Source organism: Tursiops truncatus, chromosome 15 (assembly GCF_011762595.2).
Source record: "Tursiops truncatus isolate mTurTru1 chromosome 15, mTurTru1.mat.Y, whole genome shotgun sequence".
Lineage (NCBI taxonomy): Eukaryota > Metazoa > Chordata > Mammalia > Artiodactyla > Delphinidae > Tursiops > Tursiops truncatus.
Genome location: NC_047048.1, coordinates 79,275,589 through 79,301,696, shown reverse-complemented (window position 1 = coordinate 79,301,696; position 26,108 = coordinate 79,275,589). Strand labels below are relative to the sequence as shown.

General features: G+C 40.3%; 1 long non-coding RNA gene and 1 pseudogene across 1 annotated transcript in view; one reads left to right on the top strand and one right to left on the bottom strand.

The window, feature by feature from the left end:
• Positions 1-26,108, bottom strand: part of LOC109551343 (uncharacterized) — a 586,181-nt gene that overhangs the window by 51,849 nt on the left and 508,224 nt on the right. The window lies entirely within an intron of this gene.
• On the top strand, positions 16,786-18,472 carry LOC101320423 (adenylyl cyclase-associated protein 1-like; annotated as a pseudogene).

Sequence of the window (26,108 nt, the reverse complement as noted above, 5' to 3'; positions counted from 1 at the left end):
ACCTGGAGGAAATGAACAAATTCTTAGAAATGCACAACCTTCCGAGATTGAACCAGGAGGAAATAGAAAATATGAACAGACCAATCACAAGCAATGAAATTGAAACTGTGATTAAAAATCTTCCAACAAACAAAAGCCCAGGATCAGATGGCTTCACAGGTGAATTCTATCAAACATTTAGAGAAGAGCTAACACCTATCCTTCTCAAACTCTTCCAAAATATAGCAGAGGGAGGAACACTCCTATACTCATTCTACGAGGCCACCATCACCCTGATACCAAAACCAGACAAAGATGTCACAAAGAAAGAAAACTACAGGCCAATATCACTGATGAACATAGATGCAAATATCCTCAACAAAATACTAGCAAACAGAATCCAACAGCAAATTAAAAGGATCATACACCATGATCAAGTGGAGTTTATCCCAGAAATGCAAGGATTCTTCAATATACGCAAATCAATCAATGTGATCCACCATATTAACAAACTGAAGAATAAAAACAATATGATCATCTCAATAGATGCAGAGAAAGCTTTTGACAAAATTCAACACCCATTTTTGATAAAAACCCTCCAGAAAGTAGGCATAGAGGGAAGTTTCCGCAACATAATAAAGGCCATATATGACAAACCAACCAATAAACAGCCAACATTGTCCTGAATGGTGAAAAACTGAAACCATTTCCATTAAGATCAGGAACAAGACAAGGTTGCCCACTCTCACCACTATTATTCAACATAGTTTTGGAAGTTTTGGTCACAGCAATCAGAGAAGAAAAAGAAATAAAGGAATCCAAATTGGAAAAGAAGAAGTAAAGTTGTCACTGTTTACAGATGACATGATACTGTACATAGAGAATCCTAAAGTAGCCACCAGAAAATGACTAGAGCTAATCAATGAATTTGGTAAAGTAGCAGGATACAAAATTAATGCACAGAAATCTCTTGCATTCCTATACACTAATGATGAAAAATCTGAAAGAGAAATTAAGAAAACACTCCGATTTACCATTGCAACAAAAAGAATAAAATATCTAGGAATAAACCTACCTAAGGAGACAAAAGACCTGTATGCAGAAAATTATAAGACACTGATGAAAGAAATTAAAGATGATACAAATAGATGGAGAGATATACCATGTTTCTGGATTGGGAGAATCAACATTGTGAAAATGACTCTACTACCCAAAGCAATCTACAGATTCAATGCAATCCCTATCAAACTACCAATGGCATTTTTCACAGAACTAGAACAAAAAATTTCACAATTTGTATGGAAACACAAAAGACCCCGAATAGCCAAAGCAATCTTGAGAAAGAAAAATGGAGCTGGAGGAATCAGGCCCCCTGACTTCAGACTACACTACAAAGCTACAGTAATCAAGACAGTATGGTACTGGCACAAAAACAGAAATATAGATCAGTGGAACAGGATAGAAAGCCCAAAGATAAACCCACACACATATGGTTACCTTATCTTTGATAAAGGAGGCAAGAATATACAGTGGAGAAAAGACAGCCTCTTCAATAAGTGGTGCTGGTAAAACTGGACAGCTACATGTAAAAGAATGAAATTAGAACACTCCCTAACACCATACACAAAAATAAACTCAAAATGGATTAAAGACCTAAATGTAAGGCCAGACACTCTAAAACTCTTAGAGGAAAACATAGGCAGTACACTCTGTGCAATAATTCACAGCAAGATCCTTTTTGACCTACCTCCTACAGAAATGGAAATAAAAACAAAAATCAACAAATGGGACCTAATGAAACTTAAAAGCTTTTGCACAGCAAAGGAAACCATAAACAAGAGGAAAAGACAACCCTCAGAATGGGAGAAAATATTTGCAAATGAAGCAACTGACAAAGGATTAATCTCCAAAATATACAAGCAGCTCATGCAGCTCAATATCAAAAAAACAAAGAACCCAATCCAAAAATGGGCAGAAGACCTAAAGAGATATTTCTCCAAAGAAGATATACAGATTGCCAACAAACACATGAAAGGAGGCGCAACATCATTAATCATTAGAGAAATGCAAATCAAAACTACAATGAGATAGCAACTCACACCATCAAAAAATCTACAAAGAATAAATGCTGGAGAGGGTGTGGAGAAAAGGGAATCCTCTTGCACTGTTGGTGGGAATGTAAATAGATACAGCCACTATGAAGAACAGTATGGAGGTTCCGTAAAAAACTACAAATAGAACTACCATACGACCCAGCAATCCCACTACTGGGCATATACCCTGAGGAAACCATAATTCAAAAAGAATCATGTACCAAAATATTCATTGCTGCTCTATTTACAATAGCCAGGAGATGGAAGCAACCTAAGTGTCCATCATCAGATGAATGGATAAAGAAGATGTGGCACATATATACAATGGAATATTACTCAGCCATAAAAAGAAACGAAAGTGAGTCATTTGTAGTGAGGTGGATGGACCTAGAGTCTGTCATAAAGAGTGAAGTAAGTCAGAAAGAGAAAAACAAATACTGTATGCTAACATATATATATATGGAATCTAAGAAAAAAAAATGGTTATGAAGATCCTAGGGGCAAGATGGGAATAAAGATGCAGACCTACTAGAGAATGGACTTGAGGATATGGGGAGGGCGAAGGGGAAGCTGGGACAAAGTGAGAGAGTAGCATGGACATATATACACTACCAAACGTAAAATAGATAGCTAGTGGGAAGCAGCCGCATAGCACAGAGAGATCACCTTGGTGCTTTGTGACTACCTAGAGGGATGGGATAGGGAGGGTGGGAGGGAGGGAGACGCAAGAGGGAAGAGATATGGGGACACGTGTATATGTATAACTGATTCACTTTGTTATAAAGCAGAAACTGACACACCATTGTAAAGCAATTATACTCTAATAAAGATGTTTAAACGAAAAAAAAGAAAATATGTCAGCAGACATGTATAGTAGATTAAGACATCACTCAATAATTTGAGAAGTTAATATGTTGTAGACATCATGTAGGTGCTTTGGATATGGGAGAGGGTATGGAAGAGACATGACAACATGCCCCGAGTTTCTGGATCCAACTTCTGTGAGCTTGTGTGTGTGTGTGTGTGTGTGTGTGTGTGTGTGTGTGTGTAGTTTGTTTGAAATGGGTTCCCAGCACTGATACTTTGAAACCATCATAAGACAGCCTGGGTTATTACCTGATTTTCATGGCTTGGGGTGGGAGTGTCATCTTGTGACAAATAAAATGTCCTAATATTTTTCCAGCGAGTTTTTCCCTAGAAGCTAAGGTTCCCAACTACAGAGTGAAAGGGTCTTAAGCTCAATATCATAGAGGTAAACTTGGTCACCTGCGCTGGCGTTTGGAGATCACATCACTGAGGGTAGGTACAGTATAGACAAAGCATTGTAACCATCCCCCACGTCTCTATAGCCCTTTAGATCTTATTCTCTTTCAATCTTCACAGTATTTTGAACAGGAGGTAGAACAGAAAAGATGGCAGAAAGGTCAAGGTTTTACTGTGGTTTGCCCACTGTGTAAGGGGGTATTTCCAGAACTCTAACATAGGCCAGTCTACGCGGGAGTGTGGATACTATTACACTCCAATTTTAGAGATTAGGAAACTGAGGCACAGAGGCATCAACAGGTCCAAGCCGCTAAGTGGTAGAACTGGGTTAACAGGTATGCAATGACTGTTAAAAGGCCAGTATGAATCGTTTAAGCAAATTTTTAAACATCAAATCCAGAGACCTGTGCCCAGATTCTCAGTATTTTCCTCTTGCTGTATTTTCTAGCAACTCTAAAAGTGAAACAGTAACTCATTTAATTCCCAGCCTGTGCCTCACTGTAGTAACAAGTTGCCCCTGCTATGTGCATGGCTCTCTCTTCATCTGCTTTAATCTCCTACTTTTCACACATAACTTTAAAAAATGGAAAGAATAAGCATGACTTTTGTTAGTAGAAGGTGGTTATATGAGCTTCAAAATGAGACACGGCAGCTGGATTTGGACTTGGAGAGGTGCCCGAGCCTGCAGGGAGCAGGCACCAGCAACGTGTGCCTGAGTTTGCATCATTTTGTGAAATGTGCAATCACTCCCTTCACACCGACAACAGGGATATTCTTAGCGTGTGGATTTTGTCTTTTATGTAAAGTGGGGAAAGTGCTTTATTTGCAACTAAAGCTGCGGTGATCACAGCGTTAGAACACAGCCCTTTTGTTTTACCCAAGAACCAGCTGCTCCCCACAGAGGGGCCAGTGTGCGGGGTCAGCATTTATCTATTTTTATATTTTTTAATTGAAGTATAGTTGACTTACAATATTATATTAGTTTCAGGTGTACCACATAGTGATTTGATAGCTTTATAGATTATACTCCATATAAAGTTATGATAAAATATTGGCTATGTTCCCTATGTTGTACATCTGTACATTACATCCTTGTATCTTATTTATTTTATACCTAGTAGTTTGTGCCACTTAATCCCCTACTTTGTCTTGCCCCTCACCCTCACCCTACTGATAACCACTAGTTTGTTAGCATTTTGGATTAGAAGTCAGGAGACCCTGGACCCCTGACCTGCAGTGACCACCACAGGTCTCTATGTCCTTGGTTGTCAGTTTCCTCATCTGTAAAATGAGTAATTCAGACTCTGTTGTTTCCTGAGGCCTATTGGTGGTTTGGGGAAGGTCTTAACTCACCTTAGATCACAAATGCACTTAAGTGTCCAACTTTATGTATACTCCTAATTTTCATTATAGTTGCTACATTATTATTCTCAAAAATATATTTCTAAAATTTATAAAGAATTAAGTAGTTTTGCATATATTATATTATATATATTTGCATATTTATACTAAATTAAGTGCCCCAAATATCATGTATATATTTATATTTGATGTCATACCATATACGATATTTTGGGCATTTAATTTCAGATTTTTTTCTGTTGAAATGATCCTATCAAAGGCTATACCAGGAACCTTTCTTTGTGCTCAGCTTCCCAACATCATGTAGCACATTGCTTTGTTTATCTTATAATAAATTGTCACTACTCCTGACTCAATATATCATTAATAAGAACTTTACTAGAAATTAAATTCCTTAATGAAGCATTTTCACTTTTTTCTTATGAGTTAATTTTCTACATGTGTTTGAAATATGGTTATGGATTTTGTTCATTTAGTGGAATCTAATGATTAAGGGTAGTTTTACAGGGTGGAAGGAGAGGTGGTTCTAACCCAGAAAAAGCTCAGGCTTAATACGTGTACTGATTATTTTTTAAGTGATCAATCAAGCTCCATTTTCATTGTTACCTTCTTAGATGTTTTCTTTCTTTTCTTGCCAACTTTCTGATGAAGGTGGTGCTGAAGTAACATGCACATTGATGAAGATTTCCACGCACTGATGTCTTTGAGATTTAAAACCTTGGTCAGCAACAAAAAATCCCCAAATCAAGTTGTCCTTGCACTTGAATTACGGATTTATTAAAGAAGTACCCATCGAAAAATAGTGAGATAAATGCTCCACTACCAACCTTTTGAGAAACAGATAAGCTTTAGCTTTCTAGAACTTCAGATTCAAACATTTTGTCCTGATCTTTATCTAACAAAGGTGGGAAAAGATGGAAAGAGACAGTGCCTTAAAAAGAGGGTGAGGAAGTAGAATCGGGAACATGTTTGTCAGAAGAATGAGTTTTACCTTTGTTAAAATGATCTCGTCAAATTTGAAGAGTGAGGGAAATAGTTGCCTAAGTATATACGCCTCTAAAATACTCACTGAAAGGTACTATTGCCAGGGGTGTCCATGTGACTGCCATAGTCTTAAGTCTACGATGCCAGATGACAGTGTATCAGCAAGGATTCAATCAGAGAAACAGAACTGTAGATCAGATATATATGGATTTAGTACCTATTTGGCCATAAGTAATTGTGGAAGCTGAGTACTTAGCTTCTCTAAGGCTGTTATCCCATTTCTGATGCTGGAGCTGGTATCTGCTGGACAGAAGCTGGGTTTGGGGGAGGAAAGCTGATGCAAAGTGGGTGGGAGTGAGAACAAGCTGGAACCTACAAGGATGGACAGAAACCCTCATCAGTTCTTGTTGCCTCTGACCATAATGAGTAGGGTGTCCTATGGAAGCTGGACCTTTCCTCATGGAGCTGAACACATACCTGGCCCAGGGGTCAAAGAAGCTGAAGGAAAAACCAGGGAAACTGAATCGATAGCTGACCCAGCTGGTGGCTCAGGCCAAGGAGGTGAGCTGACAGTTGAGTGGTGACAGTGTGTGTCACCAGCCACAGAAGGGCTACAGCTCCACTTCACCATCCTGATCTCCCACGAGGATCTCTCTCTGGCCCTCCCTGACCACACACCTGCACAGAAGGGGATTCCAGGAGATGCGGTTCCACCAGGCCACATCAGCACATAAAAAGCCAACAGGGGCAACTACTGCCTAATTTTGGGACTGGAAAATTTTCAAGAAGTTCAAACATTTAAATCAACTTGAGATAAGGCATACATTTCCTTCACCATGAGTCTATTTTGTTTCCTCCAACCTCAAAAATATCTGATTTATGCTCGGATTCCTCAACTGGAATAATAAAGTCCATGTAAATTATATTACCAGATGGTGTCAGTTCTCTAGGTGAAGTTACACAATAGGGGAAGAGTTTACTTATATACTCAGATTAAATGCCTTCGACCCCTCATCCCACTGATTTGGGGAAGTCCACACTTCATTTCTCATTCCCAGGATCTAGTAGCTTTGGCGTGCTGATGGTGATAATAGAAAGGAAGGTGAGACTTCATTCTCCATTGCTGCTGCTACTACCTCTGTGTGTCATTCTTCACAGTTGGGAAGGCCAGCAGTCTTAAGATGTAAAACAGATTGTACAGAGGATCTCCTTCTTTCAACCACACTCATGGTACCTGAGTAACTGGGTCAGAAAGGGAACAAGTGTAACTCACCTGTTATATGACCTGACATAAAAACTTACAGGTTGGTGTTGTGTCTGGGACACCAGCCCTAATTCCTCTTTTCATTACAGTTATCTCCCTTTAGGGATTCGTAGGTCTCAGTCATAGCTCCAGGTCCTTCAGACATAATTTAAAAACATGGAAACTCAATGGGAAGGAGTCTAGATCATTATCTTTCCACTCTCAGCAAGCCTCTGGGCTCCCTACGCAAACGTGTCCATTTTTTCACCAAACTATACGGTGGGAAAAAGAGAAAATTTACCCCAAGATAAATGGACAACACTATCTCTAGAAACGGAAAAAAGCAAGCAGTTTTTATGTGCAAGCTCTCTTATTTAAATACATACATACATACTTAGAAATTAAAGTTCTACCTCACTGGACATCATGCTTCAAATGATACCAGGTAAAGAAAAAAAGGCATCACTTGTAAAGGTTATTTTGTTTAGTAATTCCAGCTGAGCGTTTTGTAGTTAAGGTTTACTGCATGCAAGAAAGATTGAACTGGGATGAAAATTACTAATTGCATGCAGGAATTATAAAATAGCTTTCTGTTAGCACATATATAACACACCCTCACCTATCATTATCGAATCTGGGCACTGCCAGCGATATGTAAATTTAACATGACAAACAACAGATGGAGAGAAACATCACCCCACCTAGGCTCTCCTGGTGTGAATCTTGGTTCATTAAAGGGGAAATTAAGGGTCATAAACAAATTGGTAGCACAGTACCAGGTTGTGCTAAAGATTTGAAGGAAGGAAGAGAGGGAGGGAGGGAGGAAGGAAGGGGAGAAGGAAGGGACGGAGGGAGGGGGGAAGGGACAGAGGGAAGAAGGGAGGGAGGGAAGAAGGAAGAGGGGAAGGAAGGGAGGGGGAAAGTTATTAAATCACCAGTGTACTGTCATAAGGAAAGACATAAAGGAATTTTGTAGAATTAGAATTTAGATGACATAGGGGAGGTAGATTTTTTTTTTTCTGCGGTACGCGGCCCTCTCACTGTTGTGGCCTCTCCCATTGCGAAGCACAGGTTCCGGACGCGCAGGCTCAGTGGCCATGGCTCACGGGCCCAGCCGCTCCGCGGCATGTGGGATCTTCCCGGACCGGGTCACGAACCCGTGTCCCCTGCATCGGCAGGCGGACTCTCAACCACTGCGCCACCAGGGAAGCCCTGGGGTGGTAGATATTGAATGAAGAAAATTGAAATAATATTTCCCCTTGGAAAATTCTTACCTATTTTGGGGGCTATTCTTAGAATGTAAAGAATTAAAGTGGCCTCAGGGATAGTAAAGAAGAAAGGAAATGCTGGTTTTTATTTTAAACTTTGTCCAGTCAATGGACAGAAAACTGGGAGATGTGATTAGAAAAGTTACTTTATAGTCTTACCTTGTCACTTATTTTTCCAGACAGTGTGGAGACTGTGGGGCAATCTTTTGTGCATTTAAAATTTTCCTATTTTTGATCAAATCATATTTTGTAAAATTCCTATCCAATTCTATTCTTTTTATTTTCTTTTGTTTCAGCAAAAAAAAAATATTTGTAGCAACTTAATATGTAGAAAATTAGCTTAGAAAATGTTGCTATAACTTATTACTTATGGTACTTTTGCTGTTACTTATTATACTTGTTTAGTAGTTTATTTCACTACCTTTGGGATTATTGAAGAAATTCTCCCTGTACTTTCAAATATAATGTGGTACTGTCTTTCTATCACCACTGGCAATTCAAGAAGAAACAATGATTCAAGCAAACATTAAAAGTGGTTTGAATACAGTAGAAGCATAAATAAGTGATTATGGGGGCTTCCCTGGTGGCGCAGTGGTTGAGAGTCCGCCTGCCGATGCAGGGGACACGGGTTCGTGCCCCGGTCTGGGAAGATCCCACATGCCGCGGAGCAGCTGGGCCCGTGAGCCATGGCTGCTGAGCCTGCGCGTCCGGAGCCTGTGCTCCGCAACGGGAGAGGCCACAACAGTGAGAGGCCCTCGTACCGCCAAAAAAAAAAAAAAGTGATTATAAAGAAAAAGTGATTATGACTGTTCCTCACACATATCTGTGGAAATTTCTTTGGAATTGTAAATGAATTTAAGAGGAATCTTATATTCTCTTGTTTATTTAAATAAAACTGCTATAACTAATAAATCATTACTCTTCAAATTATAATTCTTCAGTAATCTTTGGGTCTTGAGACTCTGATAATCTACACCATAATGGTTATGAAATACAGTAAGTTTTATTAAGTTTGAGGAAATAAACAGAGAGCCTAACAAGCGACAATGGGAGAAAAAAAATCCAATCAAAATTATGACTATAGCTAATATTGCACTGATGAGTTCAGGAACTGTAGCAAAAAACAGCAAAGTCACTGGGCGGCAGGGAGATGTTCCTCCTCCACAGCCCAATCTACCAGGTTTAGAATTAACGAATTTATTTTCTTTATATTTTCCACTAGAAACTGGGTAAGGTAGGGAGCATATTTGATTGTGAACATTTGTGCATCAACAAAGTGCAAAAAGTCTCTTTAGTTAACACATTCAGTAAATATTTATAAAGAACGTACTTTGCAGTGGATGCTATGTCAAAGAATACAAGGAAGACAGCGTGCCCACACTCACGGTGTCTGCACATTTAGTGGTGAAGACAGATATGTAGATGGTCAGTCACAGTGCTCTGGAGAGATATGGTAAGTGTAGATGGAGCAGCTGTGGGATGTCATAGCATCACTGAGGAAGGGCACCTAACTCAGGTTAGGGATTCAAGGAGAGCTTCCAGGAGGAAGAAATACCTATACTGAGACCTTAAGGAAGAAGAGGAGGTGGGTGGTTAGGAAAATGTGTTCCAGACATAAGGACTAGCCAGAGATAAAAGAAAGCAGTGTACACTGGAAGAAGTGAAAGAAATTTATAGCCAGAGCTTCTGCAGTGAGAGTGAAAAGCGTTGAGGAATTAGACCAGTGAGGTACATGGTAGTCAGAACACAAAAAACCTGGTAAGTCCTGTAATGGAGTTTGGGCTTCAATGAAGTGTTTCAGCAATAATAAGAAAAAACTAAAACAACTAACATTTATATAGCACTTACATAGTATGGATTTCATGTGGTTAATTTCATAGTAATCCCATAAGGTTATCATTATTATTATCCTTATTTTACAAAAACAAAATTGATGCATAGAGAGGTTAAGTAACTTTCCCAAGGTCATAAATGACAGAGCCAGGATCAAACCCAGGCAGTCTGGCTCCATGCTTTAAACCCTATAGTACTACAGCAGGAACAGGGATTGGCATGTTCAGATATTCATTTTTAAACGTTTACCTCGTATTACAGCATGGAGTTCAGATTGTAGGAGTGGACAAGGAAAAAGATTGAATAGAAACCCCTTTAGAAAGCTAGTGGATTGATTCTTGAAAATAGATGCCAGAGACTAAACAACATTAGGGGCAAAAAGGATGACTACTTGAGAAATATAGACTGTAAAGCCAGTGGGTCCTGGAGATCGATCAGCTGCAAGAAATGAAGAGGAGTCAAATGTGCTGCTCTGGTGTTTGGTTGGCCACCGGATGGCTGGTGGTACTTCAATGAAAAGTAGAACACGGAATGTGGAACTGGTTCTTCCCTCCTTCCTTATTTCCTTCCCTCCTTCCTTATTTCCTTTTCATTCTTCTTTATCACATCTATAATGTTTATTTCGCAGAGAGGTGACAGAGTTGGTTTTGGAATTGTTGAATTCTAGACGCCAGTGAAACCTCTAAATGAAGAAAAAGTACTTGGACTCAAGGATCTGGAGCACAGTGAAGATGTATGGGCTGGGGAGTGAGATTCGAAAACAAGCAGCACGGATATAATAATTTAGTCCATGGACATGAATGAGGTCACGCAAGGAAAGCAGATAGAAAAAACATTGGGACTAGATTGGAATCCTGATGTTCAACACCCCAGTGTGAAAAACTAGAGTATGATGTTGAATTCCATTATTAACAGCTTCTATTTTATCAGCAGGAGTTTTCAACTCATGGAATGGAAGTTGAGTAGACAAAGTTGGGGGGGAAACAGTAGGGTAAACTAGACCTAACAACTTTGGCTCCTGAGGGCACATTTTATTTTCCTTTCCCTATTTAAGAATAACATTCGGTGAGGAAGAATAAAAGGTTAACAGGTTAATATCCAGTAATTCTTAAACTTACAAGAAAAGAGCAAAGAAGTGAGTTTTGATGAAATACTCCATATGGCTGAATGTACACACATAAGGGATATGGGGTCAAAAATGACTTAAGTTTAAATCCCAATTTCACCTCTTAGCATCTGAGTGATTTTGTGTAGATAATATCACCTCATGGAGCCACAATTATCTGTGATAATGGTAATACTTCCACTACCAATGAAGGGATAAATGAGGTAGTGTTTGTAAAATGCTCAATGATTAATGATTGTTTGTTGCTTTTCTTTGTTTTTCTTTTTCTCTTTTTCAGTGTTACCAATATTGTATTAATTCTGCCTTTTCTGGTACATTGAAAGAAGAATTTTCCTGTCATCATTTGGGAAAAAGAAAACAGGGGTTTACCCTCTCAGGAATGCCATACAGGGTTGTTGAGGGTTAAAATTTGAACCCAGAAAACTAGTAAACTTGTAATTTCTTGACTTTATAAAGAAAAACATCATTTTTATTACTTTAGTTGTTGAATTCAGAGGGAAAAATGGCTTAATCCTCTTTTTGAAGGAGGGAGGCATGAGGGAAAGGACCATTCACTGGCTAAGATTATTCATCCAGCAAACAATACCTTCTCCATGGTTAGACTTAGGTGTTGACATTTTAATAAGAAGGGCGGGGAAAAAGCACTAAGAGACTTTTTATATAAAACATCTTCCAATGATTTGATTTTGAGTGCTTAAGTGTACTAGTCTATTTAAGGTACAAGAGAGTGGAGCAAAGGAATTTGGCATATTGTAAGAAAGTTTTTGCCACGATGATATGACATTTGTTAACAGTCTCTTATTTAGAGAGTAGAAACACAGGCCCTTCTGAATTGATAAACCTAACTCTCTTTTTCAAAGAGTCAAGAACACAGCTCTCCTGAACACAGCTCTCCTTCCATGCCCACAGAACTTGGAAAACAACAATCTATGTATACTCACAATACTCCTAAATTTGATTAGCTCATTTAGCTTGGAGTTACTAACCACTTAGATATATAAGCGGGTACTGAGAACCAGCTCTAAGGCATGAATTCAGTCTCTATACAGCCTAGTGGTTAAGGGCTTGTGCTTCCACATTTGTGAAATGAGAGGAGGGGGAGGTAACATTGCAAATTCATAGGATTATTGGTCAATGAAACACCAAGGTTATTGGTGTTGGTACGGGAATATTTTTGAGACATACCAATGTTGTAATATACATTACTTTGTTCCATTCTATGGAAGAATGGTATTTTTTAATGAAATTTTTAAAAATGTGGTACATTCATTCAGTGGAATACTACTTAGCAATAGCAGCAATAGTAGCACAGGGAGATCAGCTCGGTGCTTTGTGAACACCTAGAGGGGTGGGATAGGGAGGGTGGGAGGGAGACGCAAGAGGGAGGGGAAATGGGGATATATGTACATGTATAGCTGATTCACTTTGTTATAAAGCAGAAACTAACACACCATTGTAAATCAATTATACTCCAATAAAGATGTTAAAAAAAGAAAAATATATAGTTGAATATAAAACTGAGCCTACTCCGTATTTACTGATCATCAGAAAACGTGGTTCACATTGGCCATTTCTGATATCTTTGTTTCTACACTGCACAGCACCCTTCATATGTTATCCATAACCCAGTGAGCAAAATTTTAGCTTCTGTAGCACAGTGGGTGAAGCCTGGAATATACTTCATATATGTGTGTACACCCTGTGTGTATTTACTCGTGATTTTTATACCCAACAAGATGGTCTTCTTTGCTGACTGCCATGGTAAGGTTTTCCTCCTGCGCTAATCTCTGTAGCCAGGTTCTTACCTATCTGTTTACTTTTTATAGCTCTCCACCAGAGCTCACATAAAACAGGAGAAATATTATGTAATTTTAATATAGCTGGAGAGAACAATGAGATTGTTGTCAGTTGGCAACAACCGATGGGACGTTTCTGCCATTCCAAGCCCATGAGCTACCTACAATTCACACGTGCTTGACACCTTTAACTAGACCTTGTTCATGAGTTTCAGAAAAATCTATTTTAGGTTTGCCACAGTACTGGTTTAAAAAGCAAGATTTTTGTATAATCTAAGTATAATGCTCATAATATAAGAAAGACTTGACTTGACTTTAGTATTTTTAATCTCTATTTTTTTCCTAACCAGATCCTCAAACAAACATTTGACTGACTGACAGGTAGTAGGTGTTAACTTCTAATTTGAAAATAAGTTTTAATTTAACTTTCACATTGTTGAAGAAAAGTATTACTATTCACTCAATAATTAGTCTTAATTGGTCTGAGGATTTAAATGCTACCTTGACACCCAATATTTCAAACTGTGTATATTTCACAACTCTAAGGGACTCCTGACACCACAGCTACCAGATATATTTTATCAGCTTGTGGTATACTTCTGTAAGCAAGCAAATTTAAAAGCCCAATTGCTGACACTTAAAAATAAAAATCAAAACCAAAGATAAATATTATGTTTTCTATCCTGATTTCTGGACTACATATGATATTGATTTCTTTTCATGTTAGAGATTGACTATTTATATTGCTTTCTTATTTGTCTTCTAATCAGCATCATCATTAAATAGCTACCAATTAACATGACACCAAAAGCACAAGTAGCAAAAGCAATATTAGACAAATGGGACTACATCAAACTAAAAAGCTTCTGCAAAGCAAACAAAACAACCAACAGAGCGAAAAGGCAACCTACAGAATGAGAGAAAATATTTGCAAAACATATATCTGATAAAGGATTGATATCCAAATTATGTAAGAAACTCCTACAACTCAATGGCAAAAATGAAATAGTCATTAAAAAATGGGCAAAGGACTTGTATAGACATTTCTTCAAAGAAGAAATACAAATGACCAACAGGTATAAGAAAAGGTGATCAACATCACTAATCATCAGAGAAATACAAATAAAACCACAACGAGAGATCACCTCACACCTATTAGAATGTCTATTTTTAAAGCAAAACAAACAAAACACGTATTGGTGAGGATGTGGAGAAATTGAAACTCTTATACATTGTTGGCAGGAATGTAAAATGATGCAGCCACTATGGAAAACAGTATGGAGACTCCTGAAAAAATTAAAATATAGAATTACCCTATGACCCTGCAATCCTGCTTCTGGCTATATATCCAAAAGAACTGAAATAAGGATCTGTAAGAAATACATGCACTCCCTTGTTCATTGCAGCATTATTCACAATAGCCAAGACATAGAAACAACCTAAATGTCCATTGATGATGAATGGATAAAGAAAGTGTGATATATGTGTGTGTGTGTGTGTGTGTGTGTGTGTGTGTGTGTGTGTGTGTGTATATATACACATACATAAAATGTAATATTACTCAGCCTTAGAAAAAGAAGGAAATCCTGCCATATATGACAACACGGATGAACCTGGAGGACATTATGCTAAGTGAAATAAGCTGGACACAAGGGACAAATATTGTATGATTCTGCTTATATGAAGTCTTTAAAATAGTCAAACTTATAGAAATAGAGAGTAGAATGGTGGTTACCAGGACTGAGGGAAGGGGGGTTGGGGAGTTGCTTCTCAAAGGGTATCGAATTGCAGTCATGAGAGAGGAATACGTTCTAGAGATCTGCCATACGATATTGTGCCTGTAGTAAACAATACCGCATCGCGGACTTAAGGACGTGTTAAGAGGGTTGATCTCCTGTTAAGTGTTCTTGCCACAGTAAAAACATTAAAAAGCATCTACGAATCATATCTACCATTTATTAAATATCTCTCTTATTTCAAATATTGTTAGACTCGTTATATACATTAAAAATGTCTCACAATGATGTTTTATGAAATAAATTATCATTTCTATTTTTAAAATGAGGAAGTGAATTCTAAGAAAGTGTGATAAATGTTGCTTTTGTCTGACTAATACAGTTTTGCCCACCCCACCCCAATTCTCATGCCATCTCCCCAAAGATGGGAACATGGCCTATGTTGGGATCATTGTAACAGCTACAGGAAGTGATTTTGTAATGAACACATGATTAAACCTGGACCAATTAAATAAATTCTTGCATATTTTTCTGGTTGAAATTAGTGAAGAAGACTTTTCTTCTATTAGGTCATAAAACTAGATTTAAGGGAATCTGATATGGACACCAGGCATATTTCCTGCTACGCAGACAAAGATAAAATCAAGCTTTGACAGAAGAAATGAGAGAGGAATAACAAAGAATTCCTAATAACTTGAGTGTTTGGATCTAGTCGAGTTTCTCAATTTTGGCACCGCTGACATTTTGGGCTCAATACTTCCTCCTGGTGGTGGTGAGGGTGCCTACCTCTACCTGGCACTAGATGCCAGTAGCACCACTTTCGTGCAGTTGTGACAACAAAAATGTCTTCAGACATTGTCAGATTTCGCCTGGGGGACAGCAGGTGGAGGGACAAAATCATCCTCTACTAAGAACTACTAAGTTATAACCAAGATTGCCATCCACCATTATATTTGCCAATATGAAATCTTCCCCATTTGCTAAAACTAATCTGAATTTGTTTTTTGCAAATTATATCCAAAGGAATCTTGAGATAGTAAATGTTAGAGCACTGTGCTAAGGGTGATGGGTGTATGCTGTAAGGAAAACAGAAGAATTCACATCAGTGTATGTATGGGAGGGGGCAAAAGAGAGACCAGGATGCAAAGAGCTTTAAGAGTGAATCTTCCAGATTGTTGACCCAGGAAACAGATTTACCCAGGTGTGTTTCCAAAAAAAGGTATTCTGAGTTCAGCTATGTTTGGTTAAGCAAAGCTGCTTTTTTCTTTTTCTTTTTTTTTAAGAATAGGATGTTCAGACTTTAGTATGATAGTGTGATTGAATATTCACCAATTTCTCAAATTTCTTTGACCAATTTTTTTAACAGCTCCAGTTAACATCTTTCATGACTTACATTCTGCAGAATTCAATGTGATAAATGTAATGGCTACCGACACAAAAGGCAGGCCAAGCCAGGGTAGACAGAACAACGTGAGAGGTAAAGAGTAAAGGGTCCCCTGCCTGTGGAGATGTAGACAGAAACCTGATCACTTTGCAGCTTATAGGCCCCTTGGTTGAGGAGGTTTATCCGCATTTAGAGAGAAGTGGAGAATCACGATGCACACTCTAGTCTGCAACAGAGAGTTTGGACATTTCCCACCACAGGCAACCCAAGAGAGCCAATGAGAAGAATAACGTGACCCATGACGACTGTGGGAAATCTCTCTGCCATGTGGAGAATAAATTACAGCAGGGTGAGACTGCAGGTAAGGGAACCTGTTAGGATCTCAACAGAAGTGGTAAGGGTTTCAACTAAATCAGTAGAAATAAAAATGGATGAAAGAGAGTGATTTGAGAAATGCTGATGCAAAAGATTGTACATTGGTATTCTTCCACTTTTCGTTGCCATTTTTAACCACTTTGGTAGGCCATTTTAATTTCAAAGACTACATAGTTTGTTTTCACACCAGTGAGCCAAATCCTATGGGAAGGTAATGAACATAAGTGTGGCTGGCTTAGAATCTGGCCTCAGTAGAAGAAAAAATCTCCTTAATAAATGTTTCTAGGGAGAGCGGCTGAGCACAGTCCCGAGGTGAGGCAGAGCTCTGAGCAGGTGCTACATTATGGCTGACATGCAAAATCTGGTAGAAAGATTGGAGAGAGCGGTGGGCCGCCTGAAGGCAGGCTCCGTGCCCCTGACACGCACCGTGGGTGTAGAGACAGTGCTGCAAAAGCAGGAACGACTCCATAGGTGCAAGCGTTTGACTCACCGTTGGCCGGTCCTGTGGCAGAGTACCTCAAGATCGGTAAAGAGATTGGGGGAGATGTGCAGAAGCATATGTGGAGACGGCCCACACAGGTCTGAAGTTGGAGTGAGTGCTCTTGGTTACAGCCTCTCAAGGCCAGCAGCCAGCAGGCAATAAGCTTTCTGATTTGTTGGCACCCATCTCCGAGCAGATCCAAGAAGTGATAACCTTTCGGGAGAAGAACCGAGGCAGCAAGTTGTTCAATCACCTGCCAGCTGTCAGCGAAAGTACCCAGGCCCTGGGTTGGGTGGCTATGGCTCCCAAGTCTGGTCCCTAAGTGAAGGAAATGAATGATGCTGCCATGTTTTATACAAACTGACTCCTCAAGGAGTACAAAGATGTGGGCTGGGTCAAAGCTTACTTGAGTATATGGACAGAGCTGCAGGCTTACATTAAAGAGCTCCATACCACTGGACTAGCCTGGAGCAAAACCGGGCCGTGGCAAAAGGACTGAGTGGATTGCCATCTGGACCCTCTGCTGGATCGGGTCCTCCCCCGCCACCTCAGGCCCACCTCCCCCCGAGTCCCCACCAGTTCAGGCTCAGATGAGTCTGCTTCCCGCTCAGCACTGTTTGCACAGGTTAATCAGGGGGAGAGCGTCACACATGCCCTGAAACTTGTATCTGGTGACATGAAGACTCAAAAGAACCCTGCCTTGAACGCTCAGAGTGCTCCAGAACGAAGTGGCCCCAAACCATTCTCTGCATCTAAACCAGGAGTCAGCCCATCCCCCAAACCAGTCACAAAGAAGGAGCCAGCTCTCCTTGAACTGAAGGGCAAGAAGTGGAGAGTGGAAAATCAGGAGAATGTTCCCAACCTGGTGATAGATGACACAGAGCTGAAACAGGCAGCTTACATATTCTAGTGTGTCAACTCAACATTGCAAATCAAGGGCAAAATTAACTCTGCTACAGTAGATAACTGTAAGAAACTTGGTCTGGTGTTCAATGACGTGGTGGGCATTGTGGATATAATCAATTGTAGGGATGTCAAAGTTCAGGTAACGGGTAAAGTGCTGACCATTTCCATCAACAAAACAGATGGCTGCCACGTTTACCTGAGCAAGAATTCCCTGGATTGTGAGATAGTCAGTGCCAAATCTTCTGAGATGAATGTCCTCATTCCTACAGAAGGTGGTGACCTCAATGAGTTCCCAGTCCCTGAGCAGTTCAAGACCGTATGGAATGGGCAGAAGTTGGTCACCACAGTGACAGAAATTGCTGGATAAGCAAAGTGCCACTGGGTTCTTTGCCCTCTCCCTCACACCGTGGGATAAATCTGTATCAAGATGGTTCTTTTCTAGATTTCCTCTACCTTTCTGCTCTTAAACTGCTTCTCTGCTTTGAGAAGCACAGCTACCTGCCTTCACTGAAATATACCTCAGGCTGAGATCTGGGGTGGGATAGCAGGTCTTTGATCTTCTGCAGGAAGGTGCAGCTTTTCCGTATCAGCTCAACCATACAGCCAGTCCATTCTTAAGGAAGTGCACATCAGGACAGGTGTGTTTTAGCTTTCAGCCTTCGGGGTTATTTGACCAAAAAATAGACTTTGGGGAAGAATAAAGCAGTCCCCAGGAATTAACAGATCAGAACGTTCACACAAGTTAATCTTTTTCTAACAATGAGCGTGAAGGTAGCAGAACCTGGTGTGACCCTAGTTGGCTCTTCTAACTTAAACTAATTTTCACTATTGACAAGTGAGGCAAGGGTTGCATAGGACCAAAGGCTGAAGCTTGGCCATCTAGCATTCCAAGCAAAATGATTTCCTATAAGCATTCCTTTTCTTCTGCATTCCATCCTGTATCTGCCCGAACCTGAGATAGTAGGTTGTCCTGTGTTAACTGCTGGGGTGGTGCCCTGCACCCAGGCCAGCTAAAGGAGTCTTGGACCCTTCCTCTCTCTGGGACCCCTGCCCACCACCTTCCTACAGAGATGAGTTAAAAAGAGAGAGAGAGGGCTTCCCTGGTGGCGCAGTGGTTGAGAGTCCTCCTGCCGATGCAGGGGACACGGGTTCGTGCCCGGGTCCAGGAAGATCCCACATGCCGCGGAGCGGCTGGGCCTGTGAGCCATGGCTGCTGGGCCTGCGCGTCTGGAGCCTGTGCTCCGCAACGGGAGAGGCCACAACAGCGAGAGGCCCGCATACAGCAAAGAAAAAAAAAAAAAAAAGAGAGAGAGAGAAAAAAGGAAAACCACACCATTCCCAGGAATCTGGCTTCCCTTCCTCCTTCCATGCTGGGTGCCCATCATCCATCGTCGTTGCTTCCTTTGCCCTGTCATGCTCAACAGCTTTTGGCTTCTGTCTGGGCACCTGGACAGAGGACTAAAATCTCCATTGCAGGCTGGTTTTAGGTCTTGTGTAAAACTCTTGCACAGAATTGCTATTGTAAATTTCAGTTTTTCCTCTAGGACAAACACTTTACCAAAATACATAACTTTTTTTGGTGGGAAGAGAAACTGTCCTGTGATTTCTACCCATTTCCTGAGGCCTGTGGAAATGAACCTTCATGTACTTAAAGTTATACAAAAAAGAGAATAAAATTAAAACCAAAAAAAAAAAAAAGAGAAATGTTTCTAGAAGCCAATTCTACTAGCTCCATAATAGACTCCATTTTATCCATAAAATATAAAAATACTAGTATATCCTATCCTGATATTCCGATATAGAGGCACCATGTCTGTGTTGAACCCCTGTGTGTAGTTTTCTTAGTGACTTTGCAAGCGGAAAGCATCAAGCTGCTCCCTCGCTCTCTCCATGTGGTAAAACCATCGGGGTTGTAATGGGCATCTTTGGATCAGATACCTTCTGGCTCTTGCCGTCTTTGCTGCCTGCATGCTGAAAGATAAGGATTTGGCCAACCAGCCAGGGCTTGCACAGGGGAGCTCGCAGGGTCTCGCTCACGCCTGGCAGCAACTGAACACTCGGTGTCATTATGCAAGTTATCATCAATCAGCAGGCAGCTGCTTTTAGGACTTCCAGGCAGCAAGGCAAACATTTGTGCTTGTGGTTTCCTCCCCGAGCGTGCTGGACCCAGGGCCCATCAGACAAGAGAACTGCACATACAATCACTGCCCACTGCTCAGGACCACCTGAACAGCTGTTCCAGGCTGGTGTCGGGATGCTCACCTGGCAGCCCTGTTGAAGCGCAGAGGAAGATGTGCAGATTAGAGCCTGTTTGCTCAACACAAAGGGCTTTCTGTGAAAGAACCACAGGGAGGCCGGGGAGAGAAAAGCAAAGCTGAGGATAAATCTAACAAGACATTCTTCATAAAACAGACCAGATGATGTAGACACAGGGGTGTACAAGACCAGCCGAAAACAAAATGCAAAAAATCCCCACCACAAATAGAAACCATTTGGATCCTGATGGAATGACAGTGAGGCTGGCCAGATGTGTTCAAGGAATAAGAGGAAGGAACACTGATTCCATAACCAACGAATAAATACTTGTTAAGCACATGCCATGCACCCAGCCATCTAGGATACAAGATGAAAAGCAAGGACCCGAGAGCCCAGGGAAGTTGCAGTCTTGTTAGGCAGACAAGACACACCCATGGGAACAAGGTAGGCATAAACGGCACTTGATGTCAAAAGCTGAACTTCAATATACGGAACTTGCAGGGAGGATGGGAATCAGGGTATCCTAAATAGGTGATGTTCTGTGAGTGAAGTCCTTTAGGCCTCTCAGCAGATGTAGGTGGGCAACACCCCTAGTTTAAAAGGGTCACAGTGAGTCCAAATAAACAGGAAATGCTCCAGGGTTTAGAAGTGTGCACCAGAATCTCCCAGGAGCTTTTAAAGTTTTCATTGAACAGAATCTCACAACTGTTGTTAAAATGAAGAGTCCTGAACCCCACACTAGAGAAACTTTTTTAATAGGTCTGAAATGGGGCCCCAGGAATCTGCATTTTAAGCAAACATCCCAGGTGTTTCTAATGTAGCTGGCTCCCAGCCTTTACTTTGAGAAATACTGCATTAAAGGTGAAAATGAACTAAAGGGATTTAGACTAAAGTTCTCCTAAAGTATTAATCTGTACCTGCTATGGAGGCTTCTGTGATCTCCTTGGAATTACATTTTTAAAAATGGTATGTTTACGGGTATTATTTTTTGAGTGAGAAAGGCAAAATCTTCCTTATATTCTTCAAAGGGTCTGCCCACAACTTTACCCCCAGAGCTAATAATCTCTAAAGATGTTTGCTTGTATGTGTTTATTTATTTAGAAAACTACTTATTCAATTCCTCCATCTCCAATCTAGACCTGGAAATCTCATTCTACTCAACTTCTATGGTTTCCACCTTTGTCAAGTCCTTTCCAAAAGTGAGTGCAACAAATCACTCCAACATCTGGGTTCTCCAACACTTGATATTTAGCTACACTATGGGACTCATCACATTCCATCCTGAGTATTTGTTTAAGCGTCTGTTCTGTTTCCCCAGGGGGAATATGAGGCAGCTGACAGCAGGGACCATGCTACTGAATCCAGATACTTTGCATAACCATCACCTAACATGTGTCAGAAAGAATTCAATTCATAATTTCTAATAATTGAATGAATGAATGAATGTATATGTTGAATGTTGAGAGAATGTGATAGAGAATAGAGGAAATTTGTTCCTGTTTCTTCTTCCTACTTGAATCTGTAATTCAAGAACAGTTTGGTGTTGAAGACAATTCAAGATAAAGAGATTTCAGTAACCCAGCTAAAGTCCTTATATCCTTGAATATTCAACCAGAATCCTGGCACTTCCATGTCCAATGATGTGTGGTCCAGTTTTTCAAGATGTCAGATAAAACAGAACCCTTACATCAAATATGATACAATTAGAATTATAGCCATGATCAACCTACAGACGTGTTTTTCTGCAATGGCATAACTAATCCCATCTCACACTGAGAGAAACAGTTAAATCTTAGTGCTCCCAGCCTTGGTTATTGTCAGACGGGGACCTCCCTGGTTTGAGGAATGACTGCTAGTTATCACTCCCCATGCCTACCCCAGGCCTGTAAGCCACGTTCCCTGCCACAAGTCCTGCCAAGATTTCCCTCAAAACACATTAATTTTCAGCTGTGGAAGAAATTTACTTTCCTTCAAGCAGAGAGCTGTTTCTGGCCAGAGGCTTTTAGCGGATAAGCAAGAGCTCTAAACAACTCTTCATCCCCTTCTGCCTGTAATCTGGAATTTTCAATCACTCAACCCCGGCGTTTGAAGACTTCAGCTTGGCAGGAGCAGCAGCTTCAAACCATGTTTGCAGTTAGCAAGTAATGAAGCTGTTTGTGAGGCTGACAAGAACAGACTTTGTCGGCACTGCTTCTATTGTGTGCCTGAGATTGCATTCACGTCGCTGGAAAGAAAAAAAAGATGCCACCTTGGAAGTGTTGGGGGCCCCTTGTGAGAAGACAGCAGTTCTTTTTACTTTTGGGAGAAAAATGGCTGTAGTATCTGTGTCACAGATATTTCTACCGAAGCCTGTGGTGGTAGAATTCTGGGGAAAACATTACTCCGGGTGGAAGAAACCACTAAATGGATCACCTGAGAAAGGTAGTGGTGGCTGAAAGAGCTGAAGATGGCCCTCAGTTCAGGAAATACTTGGGTCTTGCAACAGGAAGAGCAAACAGCAATAAATTAGACAAAATCAGTGGTTATTCATTTTTTGTGTGTTTATTTGGGGGGGTTTTTGGTGTATTTATTTGCAGTAATTAGTTAAAATGCTTTCAATTGTTAATTTGTCTGTTTTTTGTTTGCTTTTTGGTTTTATTGCTTGTTCTTGTTTATTTAGCCAACAAGTGGCACAGGAGAAATTTCCTCAGGGTTAAGGGTCTGGGAGTACCCATCTATCTCAGTCTACTGTTCTTTAATGAATTAATTCATTAAAAAAAATCCAACACATATTTATTGAGCACCTACTCTGTTGTGGGTCTTCTTCTAGATTCTGAGGATTATAGATAGGAATGAGATGCGCATGACCTCACCTCCAAAGAGACCACATTCTCATCAGCAAAGGCAGACAAGAATCGTGTAAATTATCGTTGTAATTACTAGGAAGAAAATCAATCAGGATAGGTGACAGTGACTAGAGTTAGGAGGGCATTTTAGACTGGATAGTCAATGAAGGTTTCTCTTAGCAGAGCTGAAATCTGAAAGATAAGAAGGCAGCCATGTAATGGCCTAAGGGATAATATTTAAAATCAGAGGAAATCATGGCAAATTCAAAGTCTATAAGATGGTTATGAACTTGAAAAACTCTAGGAAGAGTAAGGTACCCAATATGGTTGGAGCAGAAAGATCTAAAGAATAAGTGGTCTGGGATAAGGATGAGAGTGAAGTAGGAGCTGGATCATACAGGCTTTATAGGTCATGACAAGGGGCCTGAGTTGAGTAACGGGTGTAATGAGAAACCAAGGGAGGGTTAATGTGGGAAAGTTGCATAATCAAATTTAGATTACCTTAAGATTATTCTTACAATTGTGTGGAAAAAGACCGTAGAATGACAGAGCAGGTGGATCACTTGAGGACACAATCATAGTTGTCCACGATGGAGAGGATGGAAGCTTGAACGAGGATGGTGGTGGTATGGATGGAGAGAAGAGATGGATTCTGAATATAGTTGAGGGTATATCTAAGAGGACTTGTTAATGGATTTGATGTTGAAGTAAGAGAGAAGAATCAAAGGTAAATCTTAGGTTTCCAAGCTTTTAGATAATAAACTTGTATATTGTACATTTATTTGTTTCTTGATCAACATTTCTAGGATGCTCTTCAGTGTGTTTAGGGGTAATCGGTGTACTTTTGGTGATCACAATAAGTTCAAACATATACAGCTTATTGATGTGAAGGACAGGAGTGGTATAAGCAGATGAATAACTTATGCTTGTAGAACTGGCAGGAAATTATATAAATCAAAACACAGGTGGAAGTAGGGATTGAGAGAAAATGGATTCCACATACGTATTTTGGGGACAATGTTTCCAGATATAGTACATCTTTGTCCATTCACTGAGAACCATGAACCAGTGATTCTAAGGTCTTTTTATGTCCCCATCCCTTTGAGCAGTGTGCATTCCCACTACACACTCAATAAAACTTTTTTTTGAAAGTATGGATGGATGGATGAATAAACGATTATCATTCCGTCTATGAAAGATCGGAATAAGAGTGCAAAATAGCTGAGGCTTATTTATTCATAATTCTTTCTTTTGCTTTTGTTTGTATTCTCTTTTTTTCCCCCACAAAGTGGAGCTCAATCCTCAGGCTAGATGAAGGAGGGTGAAGAAGACATACTCCTATGTATAGAACTTCTGGGAGACAAGAAATTTTTCTCCTCGAGGAGAGTTGGGAGACAATGGTCATAGTATAGAGTAGGTACCCAAGACTTATTTGTTGAATATTTAAGGGAGCAATATATTACATAAGAAGAAATTGAAGGTCAGAAGGCATCTCTATGACCTCACAAAATAAGGCAGAGATAAGAATTTCCTTCCTCCTCAGCTGGGGTTATCTCTACTCAAAGGACATTTCTTCTTTCTTTCCTTGGTTCCAAAGTATCTCTCCATCCACTATTCCATCTTTTCCTTTCCCTTCTCTAAGTTCTAACTTTTCCTTTCCTTTCTCTAAGTTTTGTGGGGCTCGGAAGCCTGAGATTCTACACTGGGAGGTAAAAGTCATTATTTGCAGCAGCAGTTGGGCTGCGGACTCTTCTATCTCAGGCACCACCACAGCAGAGGGAAGAATGCTCCAGAGCAGGTGCCTGAAGGCAAAGAACATTCAGGAAAAATTACATCTTATGAAGAATCATTGTCAAATGAAAACTTTTGTGAAAATAGTTTCCCTAGAACAGAGACTTCACCATAAATTATCTCTGGGAAGATACGGCCATCACTCTACTTGGCTGTAGGTGCTGTACATAGAGACTGCAGGAAAATTTCAGGGGCCTGATACCAGAATGCCAATCAATAGCTGTGGGTCAGGATGAGTCACAGTCCCACCACTTTTCATCAGTATGTGTTCTGCTTTCAGTCTTGGTGGATGATGAGTTGGCATAAAGTATATCTAAGTCTCCTAGAAATCGGTGTGTCAGATCCTTAACTGTCTCCAATGGCCAAGTGGTGGAGATGACCATAAGTCTTACTCCAGGTTCTCAAACTGAAGTGTCATCATGGCCTCCTGGTTGGTTCCGGCCATGGCATCAGTTAAATAACACTTGGATGTTTGGAATCCTCTGGCTACCATATTGTGCTGTTGGGAAGCCTCCTGCCTCCCCTCTCCCCCTGGAAATACACACATACTTATTTGATGGTTACAGTGTGGCTTCTCTGAGAGCCATGAGACTTTTGCATAAGGTTCCCAAGGTACCAATCACTTACGCTGTCATCTCAGGTGACTGGACACAAGGACCTGATCACAGACCTGGGCTATGGGTAAAGTATTCCCCTTAAGCCTTCTTGCCATTCTTTCTTTAAATATTTGCTTTTATCTTTTCCATGCTGGATGATGTGTTAGACATCATCAATACTGAGATGAATATGCCCCTGCTTTCAATGAGTACATAGTCTAATAAGCAGAAAGAAATACAGAAATAGTCATTTATAGTGGCTGATCAAATACATATTAGAAGGAAATCAGAATTTCATCAGACTTGATTATAATATTTTTCAGGACGTGTGTCTGAGCTTTGTCTAGTTCACAATACAAATAGAATTGAGGAGATGACAAGGAAACAATGATAACCAAGCATCTTTGGGCCAGACTTCCATTGTACTAAGAAAATAAATTTGTGTTCAGAAAAAGCTCTTAGTCTCTCTTATTTTTCCAACCCTGGCATGAAGCAAGGCTCACCACAGAATTCCTCAAACATATGAATTAACTGGCTGCCTTCAGACTGAACATCTTCACCAGCTCTTCTCTCTGTTGGCTCTGAATAATCTGTGGTCTCCAGGAGCTGTTCTCTCCTTCCCTACCTTATCATTTTCTGCTGGAGCAATTGCCCTAAAATGCACATTAAATCCTAAATGAGGAATGGCAAACTGCTCATGCTTTGAATAGGAAAGAAACCAGCCCGCTGTCTTGCTTCCATCCTGAGAACAGCCAACGGATGGGTGGCATAGGTGAGTGCCAAATACGTGCCATTATCATAACAGCAGAGT